The sequence below is a fragment of the Drosophila eugracilis genome, unplaced genomic scaffold (assembly GCF_018153835.1).
Source record: "Drosophila eugracilis isolate 14026-0451.02 unplaced genomic scaffold, ASM1815383v1 contig_90, whole genome shotgun sequence".
Classification (NCBI taxonomy): Eukaryota; Metazoa; Arthropoda; class Insecta; order Diptera; family Drosophilidae; genus Drosophila; species Drosophila eugracilis.
Window position 1 is genome coordinate 11,017,599 of NW_024573812.1, and position 18,912 is coordinate 11,036,510.

The 18,912-nt window shown below is 39.8% G+C and overlaps 1 protein-coding gene across 2 annotated transcripts in view; it reads right to left on the bottom strand.

The window, feature by feature from the left end:
* LOC108114904 (zinc finger protein jing) overlaps nt 1-18,912 on the bottom strand; it is a 119,883-nt gene that overhangs the window by 8,896 nt on the left and 92,075 nt on the right. Inside the window, exon 1 of one of the 2 annotated variants that reach the window (XM_017226078.2) lies at nt 1,151-1,497. The exons of the other annotated variant lie outside the window; for it this stretch is intronic. The gene's annotated coding sequence lies outside the window, so the exon portion shown is untranslated. Of the gene's footprint in view, nt 1-1,150; nt 1,498-18,912 lie in introns of those variants that run through there. 2 annotated transcript variants of the gene reach the window in all.

An 18,912-nucleotide genomic window follows, 5' to 3' on the forward strand; every position in this document is an offset into this window, starting at 1 on the left:
TGCTTTTAATAAAGTAGAATAAAATAACTATGGTTTTGATTAATTTATATATAAAATTGATAAGTAAATAAATACAAATATTAATTTATAGAAATAAGAAACAACACGTTTAATTTAAAAGACACAACTAGTAAAAAAAAAGTTTAAAAGTAATTTGTAATATTAGTTGCATTTATTCAGTTTCATTACTTCTGCTTAATGGAAAAAAGACTACTGTTAGCCCCAAAGTCAAACATTAAATGTCATAATAAAAGAAATTGTCAACGAAAAACTTAAAAGTTGAAAGATAGTTACTCTGTAATAATTATTCAGTGATGCATAATATTTGTAAAAGCTTGCATTATTTTCACTCCATATGATTTTCCCAATCACTTTTCTGTTGCCGTCGGCCTTTTTCCTTCATCTAAGGTGCCTATAGAAGTTTTTCGCCACTGAGGCCGAGTTAAAATTATCCTATATTTAGATCGCGCCTTTCAATTGCAGTAGTTTATTATGCATTCAACGCAAAGTTGATGCTTAAATTATGCACTCTATTTAATTTTCCAGCCATAAGCAAAGCTTTATGGTCCCTATTCACACACACATACACACTCTGGGGTCATATTAAATTCATAGAACGAACCCCGCACGGCAAAAACGGCAACAATTTAAATTTTATTAGAAAATCCCATTAGATACACACGCACACAACGAAAGCAACTTCCACTTCCGGCAGAAGTTGCCTTTGTGCTGGATGTGAGGGTGTGTATTCAACACACACACACACACATATATATATACACACGCACACACATAAAAGGCATGAATGAAGAAAGCGATGGGTGGGAAGAAAGGGTGGAGATGGCGCAAAAATCATTGCATATTTGCTTGGGCAAACAACAACAAATGCACACAATTACAGCTACACTCACACAAACACTCACAGCCAGCCGCGAGCAGTGACAGCCAGCAGTTATTTAACACGTGATGTAAACGGAATGTAAAGCATGCTGTAATAGTCGAGCGAAACTAAAAATGCACACTGAGGCAGCGCTGCAGCAGAGAAACATGCGCAGCAGCAGAGAGGGAGCAATGCACGATTACTTTTATTTTGCTGGCGTATTCGTATTCTTTGGTTTAACGACTTTCTGCCTTTCGTCGGTATACTAACGTTTAACGTTAACGCTATCCGTGTTCCCAGGCAGGCGATCCGATTCCGATCCGTTTTTCCGCTTTCCGCTGCTTTTCCACATGCACAACAACACCGACCGACCTTCAACTTAAATCTCGGTCTTAAAGCATTTCGTTGTTGCTTCAATTATCCACACACATCACACACACGTTCTATCGTTTTTTACGGGCGGGCACGCGAAGCATAAATATCCATATATCCAAAAAAGAGGCGGCAGCAGAAGAAATTCCCACCAACACACCGAAACCGAACCGAACCGTATCTGTATCTTTATCTTTATCTTCGATTCTGCTGCAGTCCGCTTTCTGCAGGCGCGTCCGTCGCGTTCGAACGTTGGAGAGAAAATGGCCTAAAAACCTGGCTTCTTTGCAAGGAACAACGGGAAAATCGACCGAGAATTTCCAAGAGAGTGCGTTCTCTCTCTCCCTCTCTGCGGGATATTCCCTGTATATAAAATTATAGGAATACGAAAAGGGCATTTATTCCGAGAGACATGAGCAAAAGAGCACCCTTTCGAGACTCTCTTTCGCTCTCACTCTCGCTGCGTTCCCTACGTTTCTGCCCATTATTATTATTATTTTTATTTATATTTTACTTTTGTTGTTGGCACGTTAAATATTTCCTGTTTGTCGTCGTCTCTCCGCTTTTAACCCGCAAAACGAGAGCGATGTCGAGGGCGAAAACGGTGGTTGGTGGGCGGGGCAGAGGTCGGTGGCAGCAGTTCATGTTATGGTTATGGTCACGTACTCCTCCCCCAGAGCAGAACATCATCCTCGTACACCATCATGTGGTTGTGCTGTGTCCGTGTCCGTCCGTCTCCTTGTCACTTCGCCTCTTTTTACTTTCTTTTCCTTTTCACTGGGTGCCTCGTCGAGCTTAAATGTGTATCTAATTATTTAGACGTTCTTCCCCTTTGCCCCGCTAGGCGTGAAAAAATATTTAATTTGCCGCATAAATCTCGGCAAAATGTGTCTCCTAAATTTGTCACCAACTTGTAATGACTGCTCTCTAGGCTTTGGTGACAAAAAGGATCAACTTAGGTGTTTCTGTTTAAGTCCTTGCAGAACAGAACACGGATAAACTTTAGTAAATAAAATATAGTAAGTAGATAGTTTTTTGAAGAATGTATCTGTCCTTGTTCTCTAAATATCATAAATGTTCCATGCAGAACGATCGAAATTGAAGTTCAAATCGGATTAACACTTAAAAGAGAAACAATGATTTTGAAATTCGAATGACTTAAAAACAATCGTTCTTAAGTCGGGGTCTAGTTTTCTGTGATGACTAGTCAAAGGATAATATAATACTATAACATATAATATTATAATTATACTAATTAGTGAGCATAAATTCCTCAAATAAAAAATACTTTTTAGGTCATTGAATTAATATATTCTTTTTGATCGAATTGTAAGGACAAGGTTTTATTCCCATCTAAGGCATATAAATATTTACTTTACTTCAGGTAGATCGGAAATCATAGGCCCATATTTCGTTGCCGCTGACAGGTTTTCATGTTTCGGATCCTTTCCTTTCCTTTCCAACCCTCCAAGCAACGTCTCCGTTTTCCACATCTTCTTCTTTTTAGGTAGCATTTCCAGCAATTTTGGTAATCTGCATAAATTGTACACATTTTTAGCAAGCCAATATGCCAGGAATAGGAACCGAGTGAAGAAGGGAGCTCGTTGTTCCGCTTCATACCCCACATGTCACCATATTTGTTTACGCGTCAATTTTGATTTATGTGTGGCATAATTTCAGGCGTTATAAACTGTTTTTGACAGCCGAGAGGGGTTTGCAGTATACTGCAGTAGAAGTAGGTTTGAGGCTTGTGGGTGTGTTACGTATATGTGTGACAAACACATGAGTTATGGCTAGTACCTGATACTATTACTTAACATTTGATGTGGGTTCGCTCGCTGTATGCCAATTTGGCTTTAACTGCGTAAACTATTTTACAAACCGGCCGCCGTTCTTCATTAGTCCAGCTATCTTGAACTTCCAATCCTTTCAGATAAGTTATTCCTGAAGCCAAACATCCAGCACAACAAGCTGGACAATCTGACGCTTTGAAAATATATGTACATACATATCAATCGGCAATAGGATTTAAAGTGACAAACATACAGAGAAACATCAATAGAGACGATGGCCATCAGTTAGGTTAAATGAAGTGTTTTTAAGTATAAAACCGTTACAGCAACTTGAAATTCATGAAAAGCACAATGGCTGGGAAATCTAGTGTGGTCAAGTAATTATTGATAATAAGAACCATCAAAATTACTAGCTCATCCTCATTTTGGAATTTTAATTCTCGCAATATTGAAGTCAAATAAATGAATTCATATTTAAGCTTTGATAAAATCGATGTTAAAAAGGTTCATTATTAATTCATTTATGCTGATTTATTAAATTAATGGCTTTATGCATATAATATATTTGTTAAAAAATGTACTTTTAACTTTCCCCTTTAAAGGAATAGCTCACAGAAAAGAATGGCTTAATGCTTTGTTACTCCCTCTCCGAAATATAAACTCTTCGCCATATATAGTACGTAGGACTGCACACAGCGGACTATTCAGACTCCTCTTGCATCCTGAGTAGAGTTGAGTAAACAGAATATAGGTCTTCCGGGACACTGAATGCACTGTATACTTAGTTGTATGTTCATACATATACATATGTACATAAGTGCACAATATACACGCATATGAATATCCTGCCTGACTGGACCCCCCTCACAGCACCCCAATTATAACGCGCTAAACAATAAAGAAAATAATAATAAAACGGCAGTGCACACACATGTTTGTCGTACATACTACACTGTGTGCCTGTGTGTTTGTCCTGAGCAACCCTCGCTAATGAAGCTGCAGCTCAGCTCTGTTTGCGCACGCAATTTGGCTTGGCCTGCCTCCTTCCTCGCCAGACCTGAACCTGGTACTGGACCTCAACCGGGAACTGGAACTGGATGCGGTCCTGAGGAGTGGTCCAGGGATTATCACCAGCAGCAATAGACAGAACACAACTGAACAAATCGTCAAACAAAACAAAAGTGCCGAATAATTGATACCCTGTCGGGTGATTTACCCTGAAGGTATTCCTTCCAAAAAAGAACTGAAGAACCTTCAACAATGCTCAGCAAAATAAATGACTACTGTGTCCGCTCGTAAATAAAAAGATGTTGGCTCATTGTCGTATTTTTGAAACGCAAACCACCATCTGCCACAATAAAAAATTGGATATTTAAAAGCAATGAGAATAATACATATGTACATATGTAGTAACTTTAAAGAAACACACTGTGATAAGCAATTCAATATATACGTGCGGTCATATGTATGTATGATTTTAACACTTCTATACCAGTTACCTCTGCACTATAGGAAATTTTACCACTTTTTCTGGCCAAAATTAAAATTTCAAGAACAAGGCAAGATATTTAGGATCTGTTTTTTGATTTGAGTTCATATGGTCAATAGATTTGAGATATAAAAAAATGGGGGCGTGGCACCGCCCACAACCTCAAGATCATATGCTAACTCAAAAACTAAAAAGATATTTAAATTCTGTTTTTTGATTTGAGTTCATATGGTTAATAGATTTCAGATTTCAGAGCTCTGGAGTAAAAGGATTTGTTGCATTCATTTAACCATGAGGGAAGCGTTTGGTCTTACCAGTGTATATTTTTCAATAACGAATATCTGACAGTTGGCGCTACACACTTTGAATAGTTGGTTATATAAATATATCTATCAGACGGATCACTTTATTAAGTCAAAATTCTTAAATTCTAGAATGAAGAAGTAAATTCATTTTGAGATAAATATTTTTAAGAAGAAATACCTTTTATAATTTAAGTATATTTTAAAACTTCCATTTGGGATCGCGTAAATTAATATAATTTTCGTTTCCCTTACAGTGAGCTCCGAGCAATTTTCCTGGATCCTAATAAACCGTTTCAATTCCCAGAACAAGAGAAATGTCCAATTTCATTAGGAAAACAGAACAGATACATATTTTTTTTATCACACTTCGCGTTGTGGAAGGTGTTTTGACAATTATTCTACCAATTTCCGTTACGTATTTCTCGAGGTATTAAGGAATAAACTTGCAACTCATGGGTGTACCAATAAATTATGTGCCGACTGAGCGTGGTTTTTCTTAAGTGTTTTATAACCGTTGTGGAATCTTTAATTAAACTACTACATAAATGGGAAAGTAACTATTTTGTTGTTATATTGCCAGGATAAATTAAATAAATAATACCTTGGGAAATATTGGTTTCGATTTCGATTGGTCCCAGCGATAGCCCCTCGATTAGCCCGCGGGATATCAATAACCAATGCAATGGATGGCTGCACTCGGTACAGCAAATGTCACTTTAGCTGGCCAAACACTTGACGCAACTTGGCGGGATAGTTGCAACTGATATATGTACATGTTTTGTTGCCCTTGCATTGGCATCGTGTCAGTTTGGAATATATTCCATTAACTACTCGGGAAATTCTCCTAAACAAGCACAAACACACAAGCAATTGTGTGAGTGTATATATTTGACAGCCGCTGGCCAACATGTGCGAGAGAGAAAGTGGGATGGCGGGGATGAATTGGGAAGAAAGAAAGAGATGGCGCTCTGTTTGGCGGGAACAAATAGCAGTACAACAACACCAAATCACAGCTGCTGGCAGAGCTGCCGACGTCTACGTCAGCGGCGTTAACATAAAAACGCGCCGCCCGTTGGCATATCTCCCCCTCTCCCTCGCGCCATAGTTCCCTCTTGCACACTTTGCTGTAACATTTGTTTTGACATTGTTGGTAGTTCTTCGCCATCAGCTGTCTCGCTCGCTCTGTCAATCTGTCCGGCAATCAATTTTTTTTGTTTTCCCGCGCTTGCATACATACATACGTGTGTTTGCTGGGTGTTTGCCTGTGTTTGTGTTTACCCTTGCACTCACTGCGCTTTTTACCGATTCTCATTCAAGTGTAAAGTTTGAAATTAGTTTGGAAAGTGTTGAAAAAGGCAATCCCTCAACGACACTTTTTCTTTCGGCTTCGTATGTCAAGATTCTTCCAAGGAACTGCTCTATTTGCACATAAAACCAAGGATCCGTACCATATGTGGTGCCTAGTAGGCTCTGCCTATTACATCTTTAAAGCTTATTAGTACAGATTTTTGTTACATTTATCATTCTTTTTACATATGTACATACATACATATTTAAGAAGTTTCGGCGACCCATTAATAATTTCTCAACGATCCTGATACAAGTGATGTAATATAAATTAAAATCGTAGGTTTTTATTTTATTTAAAAATGCATTTAGTGGAAGTACTAATGAAGTCAAACGTTATTGTCGTAAAAAGCTTTTATTGTTACTCTATATTCTTATAATTGTGAAACAAATGTTTATCAAAGAGTGAAATTCAAGATCGTATAAGCAACCAATTATGTTTTAAGTTCAATTATAATTCTGTAACCACATACATTTTTATAGTAGAAGATTGTTTTGCTTTAAAACTTTAAATAAAAAATATCTTTAATATAAACGAGTATAATTTGTATGAAAGTTTTCATTATAGAGCCGCATACATATAGTAAGATTTTTCAGACATAATTAAATCTTGTAGTTACGGAATAGGATTACAGCATTAACATCCCATTAACGTAATCCATGTACTACTGCTCCAAATAACTTTATGACACTATACATATGAGCTATTAAATACCGTACGCTGTTTTTATGGTTTATTATAACTATTTTATTAGTAAGGTGAGTTTTTTCACTAAATTTGATTTAAAACCATTTACTTCATAAAAACAAAAAGGTTAATCTTGTTTAATTTAATCAGGTACTTAAAAAACAAAACATACTATTATCGATGTGGTAAATTATGGATTTTATTTTGAAAACTTGTAAACGTTTTGCTTCAAATAACTTATAAGAAATCTCTGACATTTTCTGCCAAATAAATTTTAAAATAATAGGAAATAGATAATTTTATCATCCATTCCATTTGGAGAAAGACGTGCACAAACTTTAAAAATAAGTTTTCTTGGCTCCAAAACTGCAACTACAGATGTTCATAAAGGAGTCAAATGTTGTTTTAGTAACCATTCCATAAAATATCCAAGTGCGTCTACCATAAAAAATCTCCTGAATTGCAAATATCTCAACCTAGAAAACCCGACTACAATACTTCTGTACACCTGCTCATCACCCGAAAATCGACATTTTGGCTGGAATAGTTACTTGGCAAGGGTATGGTGGTCACCTGTGTCAGAATCGCTTTACGTTTCATCCTACCTTTAATTGTCCTACTCCTTAGAAATGCGGTCTGGTTCTTGCTCCTCTACCACCCATACCCTAACACTTTCCTCCGCTAGTGGCTCTGTTGTGTGGAGCTGTTTACTTGGGGTAAGTACGCCTTGGGGCGCAATAAAATGTTTAATAAATTGCAAAAGTGCTCCGAAAGTGGCAAAAGGAACCGGAAGTTCTTTGGGGGAGTGAGGAGCTAAGGGCGGGCGATACAGATGGCGGTGGTCAGGCAAAAAAAGTCAATGACACATCCCAGATACAAACATATTCTAATGAAGACTAAGTGGGAAAGCCCAACTGCGGCACTCACACACGTTTTTTTGGGCAACAGAGGAGGGCGACGACGGGGGCGTGTCGTGGGCGTGGCACTGGCGAGATGTTTGGCTTGCTTGGCACGTAAAATGTATTGAATAATTACATCGGGCCGCCTAACGGCATACGAAATGAGCACAAATCCAAAATGGAATTCGAACTGAAACTCAAACCCAAGTTAAAGTCGAGGCCGCGACAAGTGTGTGTCCGGACATTGGCCACATCCCCACGACGGCAGGCCCATCTGCCACCTGGCCGACGAACCTATCCTGACTTCGACATAATGAGCGCCACAGGAATCGAGATTTTCGAAACGCAGCAGGAAATCAACTTTTTGGGTGTTTAGTCACCGCTCCGGGGCGAAGAACGAGATTGATGAATCCACAGAAATGCATTTCGCTTCACAATTGTCTTTCGCTGGAACTCGGGATTCAGAAAGAGAAGAAGGGCGCAGGCCGATGGCCTTTAAGTAGTGCCAAAGTATCAATCAAAATGCGTGCGCTGCTCGAAACAATCATGAAATTACATTGAAATTTTCGAATGAAGGTGAAGAAGCCCCAACTTGAAACCGAATCCCGAGGTCTGGTAGTGAATGCCCCAAGAGGCATCCGTGGAAAGAGCCAAGAAATCGGTTACCAAATCAGAGAAAACAAAGCGGGAACACAAAAGATGATTTATCATTACAAGAGGGAGGCAGAACGAAAGAACTGGTGGACTTACAAATTGGATTGCCAGAGGGGATTGGAAAAATTAGCTACGCAGGCGAGGGCAAAATAACAGTTTAGAAATGGTTAAGCACGATACTCTGGTTTTGATATTATATTATTTTTAATTTTAGTCATAACTTTAAATGGACTCGTTCAAAGTAAATGGTTTAAAAATAAAACTAATTTTCATAAATTTGCCTTTAAAATAGCTTTAAAATGGATTCATTGAGTTAAACTCAAAGATCAACTATTTAATTTCAATAAAGGTTAAGTTCCTATTCCGCATCAGATAATAACTTCGCACTGTTATCTGAGGAAAAGAAAATAATTATCTTTGCTTTGGTTAAGCATCTGGAAGTCATTTTACAAAATGCCAACGAAATTCCTGAGAGAACTCGGGCTCTGGTCAGACACAATGTCAATGTTTAAGTTTTAATTTATTTAAAATCAATTTGCGCCAAATCTTGGCCAAATTCTTTTGCAGTCGAATTCACAGTCGGAGGCGGAGTTGGAATACTATTTCCGGACGGAATGAAAGAGCTGGCGAAGCACTGAAAAATCCTGCATAATTTAATTGTCCTGTTGCTGGTTTCAGCTAGTCTGCCTTTGTATTCATCTCTGCCACAGGCTCCCATTCACTCATTCTGTCTGTCTCGGCTTGACTCTGGCTACCTGCTCTTATTTGTTGCCTTATTGCTTGCGAAAATATTTGCTAGAGCTTTCGGCACTCAGAGAAAAATAATTAAAAAAGCGGAGGAAAAATCAGAATATTTAACTACGCTTTTATAAATTAATTCCAAACCTAAATTTTTTTGTTTTTTCAGATAAGGTATTTTTTGTATATAAGTATAAAAAAGTTCTAATGATTATACTTTTTTTTTACTTATTTCGAAAATATTTATAGAAAGCAAAAGTTATTTTGCTGACACTCTTGTCTCAGTGTGACTGCGTATTCCGTTTGTTCACCATGCTCCTGGCACCTTGCAACGTTCGACGGAACGGTGTGCAACATGCCACACACTGCCAGTGTCTTTAATCCAAATGCGAGTGGGGCTAAATGTAGGCTCAAAAGGCAGACGACAGGTGCCCAGGATCGACTCTGTGCCGTGGGTTTTCAGGGATTTGCGGTTCAGGGCGATATCCACACACAATTACTCTGTTTACTTCTAGTTTTATTGCCCCAGCCCAGCTCTTGTGTGTTAATTAAAGCTTGTCGGAAGGCGGAGAATCTTAGGGGTTCGAACTAAGTGCGTGTGTGCCACTCCAGTTTCGAATTAGTCAGTGTGGCAGAAAATCCGAATCAATTTGATTGGGCCTTTATGCACATTCCGAATTTTATTGGAGGGTTGACCCCGACCTGTTTCGTTCACAGACAGTTCCATTAACATTAAATGTTAATAAATGGAAGAGGTCCGAAAGATTCCACAACGCTCGTTCTTCGAATTAGGAATGGAACCAGTCGAAGATCGAAGTCGAAGATGGGTCCCAGCTGATAAATTCATTAAATACCCCGGGAACCCAGAAAAAACGAAGAGGCCCTGAGTACCACAGTGGGGTAGGCATTGGCAGCTGAAATTCAATACCATTTTGGGGATGACGACGATGATGTGTGCTCGATTGTAATAGTTGGTGTTTCTATTATTGATGTTGCCTGGTGTCATTGTTGCTTTGCCTCTTTGTTGGTGCTTCTGACATGCGGGGTTTCTCCCCAGGCCATTGCAGACTTACAAATGATTTTGATTTCAATTTTTCCCTTTTGTTTGCCACCAACTATTACTCTCAGCTATGCATTGCGGGAGATACAATGGTTAAGTATTTGACGAGAGAGAGAGAGAGGCGAACAACTTTTGTGTTACAATTTTCCACTAACACCAGAGAGTGGAGGCAGACTTGTGAGCAAACTGGCTTCTCCCAACGAATGTTAATAAATTCATTCCATTCTCTACTATATCTTAGCAAGGAGTAGGATTCCCGAACAGGAGGGCACAGTAAAGTGCTCGATAAAGGAGTATCGAAAAGCCATGGAAAAATTGGTCACCCAAGCACTCGACTTCCCGGGTACACTGGATAAGTCACAACAATTTACATATGAATGCTGAGAACGGAACCAAAGTGAGCTGGGGGATGGATATTGCTCGAAGGAGCCCTCACACATGACGAGTGGCCATAGACACCGCACACCCACGGTTGAGCCACATGCATACGAGCACTTGTCGTAGTCGGGCATTTTCAATTGCCAGTGAATGGTAGCATTTGAATAACAATGCGGATGCCGAGTCGGTCTGGCAGATTCTGCAAATCAAATTCGAACGACTGCCATGTCACCAAATACCTCCTATCTGGCGTGCTACAAGTGTTGCAATTAGATAAAATTCAAGACTAATTTGAACTGCATACGCACACTGAGATATACATTTTCCCTCTTAAGATATGTACGGTACTCGATTCTTTAATTTAATTAATTTTCACGAAATTCCTTTCGGTGCAATTCCTATCAGACAAAAACAAAAATCTTTCTTCAGATTGGCCTTGTCAAGTAGTTCTAAGTAGACTTTAAAAATATTCACCTTGGTTTCCTTAACAGAACCGAATTTTCTTTCTTTTTCAGATTTTCTTTAGATTAATTCAAGTAATCCATAAGATTCGACCGGAAATTCAATGGTTGATTTTTAAATGAAATTTAAAAAATGCATTTTCGATTCTACGGCATCGGAGGGCAAAATGTAAATCGTTATTAATGTAGGCTTTCGCTTCTTTTGGTTTCTGAAAACTGCTCTTCAGAGACGATTTCCCGGAACCTTCGACCGATGCCAACCCACGTAGCATAATGAGCACAGAATTCAGGGGAATTTCGCCATCTGAGAAAGAATTCATTAAAGATCCTGAATCAGTTTGTTGCTGCCTTCGAAATATGCAAACGTCATTCAGATGCCGTTAATTATGGACTTGGGTTCTGAATGAACGCTGCATCTTGAAGGGAATCCAAGGTGGGATGTATTTCTTTATGTATACTGTTCGACTAGGTTTCAAAAACTGTTGTAGATTCTATGGATTTTTTCTAAATAAACTCGCAATAAACTTATAGAAGCTTAAATTACTCTTCCGATTTGATTTGGAAGTCACATTGTCTCCTACTCATCTTGACCCAGCACTTTTGGTGAGGTCAAGTACTGCCCCGCTTCCTTAAAATTTCTAAAGATACGATCTAGGAAAGAACCTTTTAGAAGTTGATAATTTCTCGACGTGCATTTGAATTTATTTTAGTACCCAAATCATCACCTGTAACTGCAACGCTGATGATTTCTTGCCTTTTCCTGTTGGCCTTTAATCACATATCATAAGATGGAAGGATTGAGTCGACTAGTATCAATAAAGGCGCACCTTCTCATCAGCCTTAGATGACGGTCCTTCTTTTGGTGGTTTAAGTCAAGTTAACTTGGGCTTAGAAAGCTTATGCTGAAGTGGTGCGAAACCTTCGGAACATTCGTTGTTAAAAGGAACTATTTAAAGGCATGAGCTCCATGACTGGAGCTAGACTTAATATAGCTTACGAGGCTAGGATCATCTTTCCATGTACAAATGTCACAAGTTTATCTAAGTTTAAAGCAATGACAAGTGCATCTTAGGGGGAAGTACAAGACTCTTATTTGATCAGCTTGGTAAACATCGAAATAATTGAAAAGAGCTAGCTAGCTATTTGAAACTACAAATGGCTGATAAGTAAGATTGATGTCCTTTGGTCAATACACTTTAGCGATTGAACCATTTGACCAAGCAATGCCAGCTCTTAGGTCATGAAAAGGCCTAGAGTCTAGTCTGGAGTTGACTGGCGGTACGTGACTGGGACCATTATTGTTTGCTTATCTACACCTAATTGCTTCTGGCTACACTTAATAATATGGCACAGGCATTGCTAGAACGTCATCGTCATTGTCGTCGTGGCAAAGTCATCTCCACCCCCTCAGATGAGAAGGTGGAGGTCTGCTTGTTTGTTCGGTTTCCCACTTTGCGTTGGTCTACTCGCCGCTTCTCTGGCGTTTTCATTCAGCCCGAGATTTGTTGCACCATAAAAAGGGCTTCTCGAGATGTTCTCCCTCGGCCCGTCGATGTCCCGCCGCCTAACTACTCCCCAGGTTATTGTGTTCCATCAGAGGCAGTGGGTCCGTGGCTATTTGTTTGCCCGTCGTACGTTGTGCTGTCTTCTTGTTGTTTCTCGCCTCCTCTCCTCGTTCTTTTCGCTTTTTCAATTTGGTGGGATGATTTCATTGGAATTGGATTTTATTGTGGGGTCCCCTTCTGATGGATTTCTTTTTTCGGTAGGTACAAATTGTGTGATGCTAATGGAGCGTGCGGGCGGGCGAGGGCCTTCTTCGATTTTCGGGCGAAAGATTTTGGACATCAGACAGCGACATGGCTCATTAGCTGAAGATTTAACTTGCTTCGAAATCATTAAACTATTGGAATACTATCAAATAGATTAAAACAGTTTGGGCTGCAACTGTCAGGTTTCTCAGCAGAACAAAATCATAACTTCATAACTTTACCAGTCCATCTGCTTCATAAAATGTTTCTTTCTACTGCTGCTACTTTTCCGTTTCAATGTTACCCCCGTATTTCCATCCATTTTGATGCCATTTATTCTGAGTGCTAATTTCTACGAACGTTTCCTACCCCCTTACATGGATAGGGGTGTGAATAGGGGATGGTCTCAGCGACTGCCCACAGATCGTCCAACTACAGAGGAGCAAAAGGTAAAGCTGGGAAAAGCAGTGGGAAATTCCTTGTTCTCGGGTTTTCCTTCACTCAACTGCTCCGTATCCCCCTCTTTCATGTGTCGATGCATTCGTCGTCATGTGACAATTGCTAATTTAGCTGAGGGTCCCACCCTGCGCCCAAATGCAATTGGGGGCGTGGTTCAGGAAGTGCGTGACTTGACTGACTTGCAGTCCATGGGAATATCAATTGAAAAGGGTGCGAGGAGGGGATTCGGATGGGGAATGGAGCATGGGCGGCTGGTCTATGAACAATAATCAGGCTAATAAACATTTCATTCACAGGGCTCATTGAGCAAGCCAATAATAACAAGAACACTATGATGGCTGTCTGGCCAAATGCTGAATAGGAGCTACCAAAACAAAGAGCCTCTTTCGCCTCCGCCGCTGCGGCAACATATGGGGGCAGACAAGGCAAATGCTTTCGTTTTCATCGTTTGGCTGTCATAATATAAGGGGTCCAGACAGAAACCGGAAATTATTGTTTTTCTTTCTTCACATTTCAGTTTCACATACCTGAAAAAGACAATAAAGTTAAAGGTTTAGTTACTTTCAAAAATCTGTTAGCTTCACAATTTTATAGGAATATCTTAAAGTGAGCTATGAATGGCCAAAAGCACTCCCCTCAAAACACTTTTTCATATTAAACAAACCAGACATCTGCACGTTGCAATCAAAATGAGAACAATAGAACAACCTCCAATCCCTTTGGCTCAATTCCCACCCGCCTCCATCACAAGAACTGGTTAATCCCACACAAGCTCTAACGATTAACCAAGCCGAACAGAACCCATCCCAAGCCCAATTTCCAACTTCAGCCGAGCCGAACCGCAATAAAAATTGCAGCCCAAAAGGAGTTCAGATTGCAACTGTAGATATCAACGTGACAGGAGCTGAAGATGTGCGGCAGGAACGCCGCCTTTAACGCTGCCAGTAACAGTTACATTCACAGGAAGAGGAAAGGTTACAAAAAAGAAAAACATCAAAAATATGGGTGCCAAAGGCATACCTATTAACGGAAAAAGAAAAGAGGAGACCACGTAGGAGACTACGATAAACTATTTGGTTTTGTTTTTTTTTAATAAATATTTCTAGTAAAGTAATTGAATAAGAACTTTTAAAAATTGCAATTTTAATGAGTAAAATAAAAATAGATTTTTTTCATAAAGGACATTAAATCTTCTTTAAAAATGCTACAACTTTTGTTTGGCAATTACAAGTTAATGTTAAATGTAAATATTTTTCAGTTCCCTAAAAGGATGTGAATCCATTTACCATAAGCAATGAAAAAGGTTAAGGGCAACCGGAAGGTTAAAGGGTAGAGGCTAGTCAGAAAGTGGTGTGATGGGAAATCAACATAAGCATATAGATGGGATTAAAGTTTACTAAGGCCAACAAACAACAGCAGTAATGTTAAAAAGAAACTAAGAAGAATAAACAACGAACGGCAACGTTTGAAATACCCTAGTACGGAAAATTTTAAAGTGTAAAGAGCCCCTTGAATCGCAAATAAGAAACTTCAACCACCACTTCGATTATTCGAATTTTGATAAAATATATTTGTATCCAAAATATTGAGTTACATTTAAATATTACTTCACCTCCTAATATAATATATAACATTTTCTTATCTTACTATTCTAGGATTCACTACTTAATCGCTTATCTGTCTTTCCATTATGTTGGTTTTTTAACCTTTCGAAATTCATATAATGCATTTTTAGATAACTTATATATTATTACCATATACATATTTCGTAGAAAAGGCGAAGAGCCCTCCTGGGAAGGGCAGCAATAATTGCATATCCAATAAGCGAAAGAGCGGAAGAGCGGAAGTGCCGAATGCAATAAAAAGGAAGCGGGAGGAAAAACATGCGAACTGTAAAAACTCCCACGATGTCCGAATCTGCACTGAGCAAAACCCGCACTCCGAAGGACTGAATACCGTGCCACCCCTTGAAGGCTTTGTCGGAGGCTAACCCTGTGGAAGGAACGGCGCTCGATTGGTTGGCAACAATAGCAACTTTTGAAGGGTTAACACGTGGTCCACATCCAGCTGCAAATCTAACTCCACCTTCGTGATGGGGTTCAACGGGGTCTCCTGATTCAGGTCCTGCTTGGGCATTTTGTATATTCAATTAGCGCCCGCTTCCATGTCGAACATTTACGCTAGTTGGGGCTCTGAATCGCCTGCTGTGGGTGGTTTTCGGGGTGGAGCTCCTGCAGCCCACTTGTTTGCATTTCTAATGCAATTTGTGGCTGGAGCGCTTTCGTTCTCCAGGACTGCCCTGCACCCGAATTGTGTGGCGTGTCGTGTCCATTAGCACCTCAACGCTCATAATACATATTCATTAATGCCCATCACGACTTCCCCAGCACTCACCCTTCCGACGCTCCTGAACACGTGCCCGCCGAGCGAGGGTTTAATTAACCTCCAAAGGGAGCTACCTTATCCGGAGTCAATCTCTTTAACTGCGGTGTAGCAGATAGAAGTTTCACCCAGCCAACCCCTACATTCCTTGTCTTTCTAACCGGAAACCATAGCTCTTTGAGTCACCGCAAAATGTTCTCATTCATTAAACTTTCGGGTAAGCTGATGCCTTAAGTCAAAGTTGATTGACTATTGTAATTGTTGCCTACACCTCGGACTCCCTTCTTTAAAACCCGGAAAACCCCATCCAGTGTTTTGGCTTAGGACAATCTGGTGGACATGCTCCTTTTTATCTTACACGTTAGTTAAAGCTTGCGGCGAGAGCAACAACTACCAAACACAACAAAACACTTAAGCGAAACACTTTTAATTTTACAGTACGGTGAGGAATGGATAAGATGGGCTGGAGGCCAAAACCCCTTTGTGGGTTAGTTGGGGGCGAGCTTGAAACTGATGCCCGGCACGTGGACGTGAGAAGAACATGACGCCCTCGGAGACCAGACGCAAAAGCCAGACAGCCGAAAAACGGGGATAAGTCTGGGCATTCCGCACTATTTAAATGCGATTTCCAGGCTGTGCCGAACGGGGGTAGTCGAAATTAAGACTGGGAGGGTAGAGCTGGGCACCCAGAGCCGTCGGCACGCGCACAAATTAGTGAGCAGCAGATATGAAAGACTGGGCTCGTGCCATTCACTCAGTCACTCACTCGAACTCCCGGCAACAACAACAATGGGGTTGCGTATAATCAAAAATTAACATAACAATACAGTGCTCTGGGTAACAACAACTACAAAAGGGACACAAACAAGAGGCAATGAGCAGATTCTCGTACAAAAAATACACGAATATCGAGATGAATTCACATTCAAGGCAAGAACTTAAAGCCAAGACTTCGATTGCGACTGAGCCCATAATGAAAGGGTTCGCTCTTGCACTGGGAAGGCGATTCGGTCAGGGCTGGGGTCTCATATCGAGTGTAAGGACGGGGCACCCAACCCAGGACAGACCTTTAAGCACGACGGTGGAACCAGGAAAGCGGTCTGGCTTAATTTCGTGCACCCTACACTTAGAGAAATGTTTTATATTTAGCCTTATAATAAACATATTAGGAAAATATAGGATAGGATCGGTTGATAACAATGTTGAAAGTTTAACAACATAATAAAAATAACAATAGCTACGGAATTTTAAAAACTGTTTTAAAATATGTGAGTAGATGAAATTACTAATACGTTATTAAAATATTCTCAGGTGGTAAGCAGAACATGACTCTGCAGTTTTCTCAGTGCAATGAAAACACAAAACGTAGACGGGCAGACAAACAGAGGGAGAGAGATATAGAGTGAGCGAGGAGACAGAGACAGAGCAGACAGGCACGCACACAGCCGCACAATTCGATAAAGAAAATTCCCAGCGGGCACTTAATTTACTGCTTGGCGTTCCATTTCATGTCCATTTCCCAGGCGTTCCCTCACTCGTCGGTGAACACGCACTGTTGCCGCTTTTCAACGGCTAAAGGATCTTGTTTTGTTATAAATTTATATTTTCACTGTTAAGAAGGATCGTCTTGCATTATTCAAGATCAATAATATTTTTAACAAGAATTCCTGAATTTTGCTACTTAATAAGATCCCAATGAATAGTCTTTTTTTGTTTTTAAAATTTAAAATACCAACAATTGCTACATGACCCCGGAATTGTAGTCTTAAAAGTGTGTAGTCTTAAGTAAAGTTATCAATGGCATTGACTCTCCACAATTACAATGGATTCCTTAAAAGATGAGTCGAAGCTTTGTGTTTCTGCGTTTGTTTCGGTTCTCTGTGAATATGAAGATCTATTTACATAAATTTGATCCTTAGGTTGGCTTCATGTTTCATGGCTGCTAAACTAATTTAATTTCTGGGGAACTCACTTTCGACCTTCCTTCTCCTCCATCTCATTCCCCGCCCCTCCTGACCTAAGTGAGATCCCTGCCACGCGTGCCACAAACCCCGCAACTGAAAGCCAACAAAGCCATCATAATCATCATAATGAGAGCAAGAAAGAGCGCGCATTATGATAATAATAGTGTGCCAAATGCTGGGCAGGGAGTTCTTTCAGGGTTCTTTTCAGGGTTGCTAGGCTGCCGCGGCCAAGGGTTGTCGCTCCCTCGACTTCAGGCTTAGGTTGAGAGTGTGTTTTGCTTAGTTTTTAAAAGTATTTGAGTTATTTGCGGAATTCAGTTGGCAGAGTTCGTTTTAATCATTTGTTGTTTTTTTCGATGGATGCTTAGAGCTGCTTGTTGCGGCACAAACAAACAAAAGGGTTCCTCAAATGACAGTGATCTATTCGCGAGAGTGTGTTCGGAATTTCAAGTGCCTTGCCGAAGGGTGGGAATGAATACTAGGAACGGATATCTTGGAACCAAGGATGAGAATTTATTTATGTACAGCTAGGACCATATATTACCAATGAGGAGACATTGGTTTCTGGGATCTCAGCATAACTTTTTGGTTAGGTAATTTGAAATTTTAAAATCACTGTAGCAGAATTCCTTAAAGAGGTTCCTATCTATTCTATATAAGTATAGATAAGCCTACAAATAAATGAAAGATAAAACATTAGTCTGAGAATAACCATTGGAGATTTAAATAAAAAAGGGGCTTAAAATATTTTGAGTAATTTAACTCAGTTTTGAAATTGAATATCAAAGAACTTGATCGGATAACCCATTAGAGCTCATGTGAAAATCAAGAAAGATATCAGAGTAGTCAGTACCTGCGTGCTCAAATTTGTACTGGAGTTTTCTCATATATTAAAGCTGAAAGAGCCAAAGAGATTTGTTTGAGGAATCCTCATCAATGGCTTAGGGTGTGGCAGTCTAATCCTATTCCAGCCTACTACTCTTTTCACTCAGGCGATTCCCTCCACTCTTTGAACTTCACTTCCACATCACTGGCTCCAGAATAGAAGATGTGGCAAGAAGCCGCTTCTGTTCTCATTCAATCATCTCACTCGAGACAAAATCAAAATTCAACTAATTTGCATTTTCGATTTGCATATTTACACAGAATCCAGCCTATCGTCGGGTGCAGTCCGTCCATCTCCCCGTTCGCCAACTCCATGAAAATGTTCTGCCATTGAAATTAAATTGATTGCAAATACTAAAGATTGACTTGAAGTGGGGCTAGCTGACAAAGATGCGGATGCAGATCCTGAA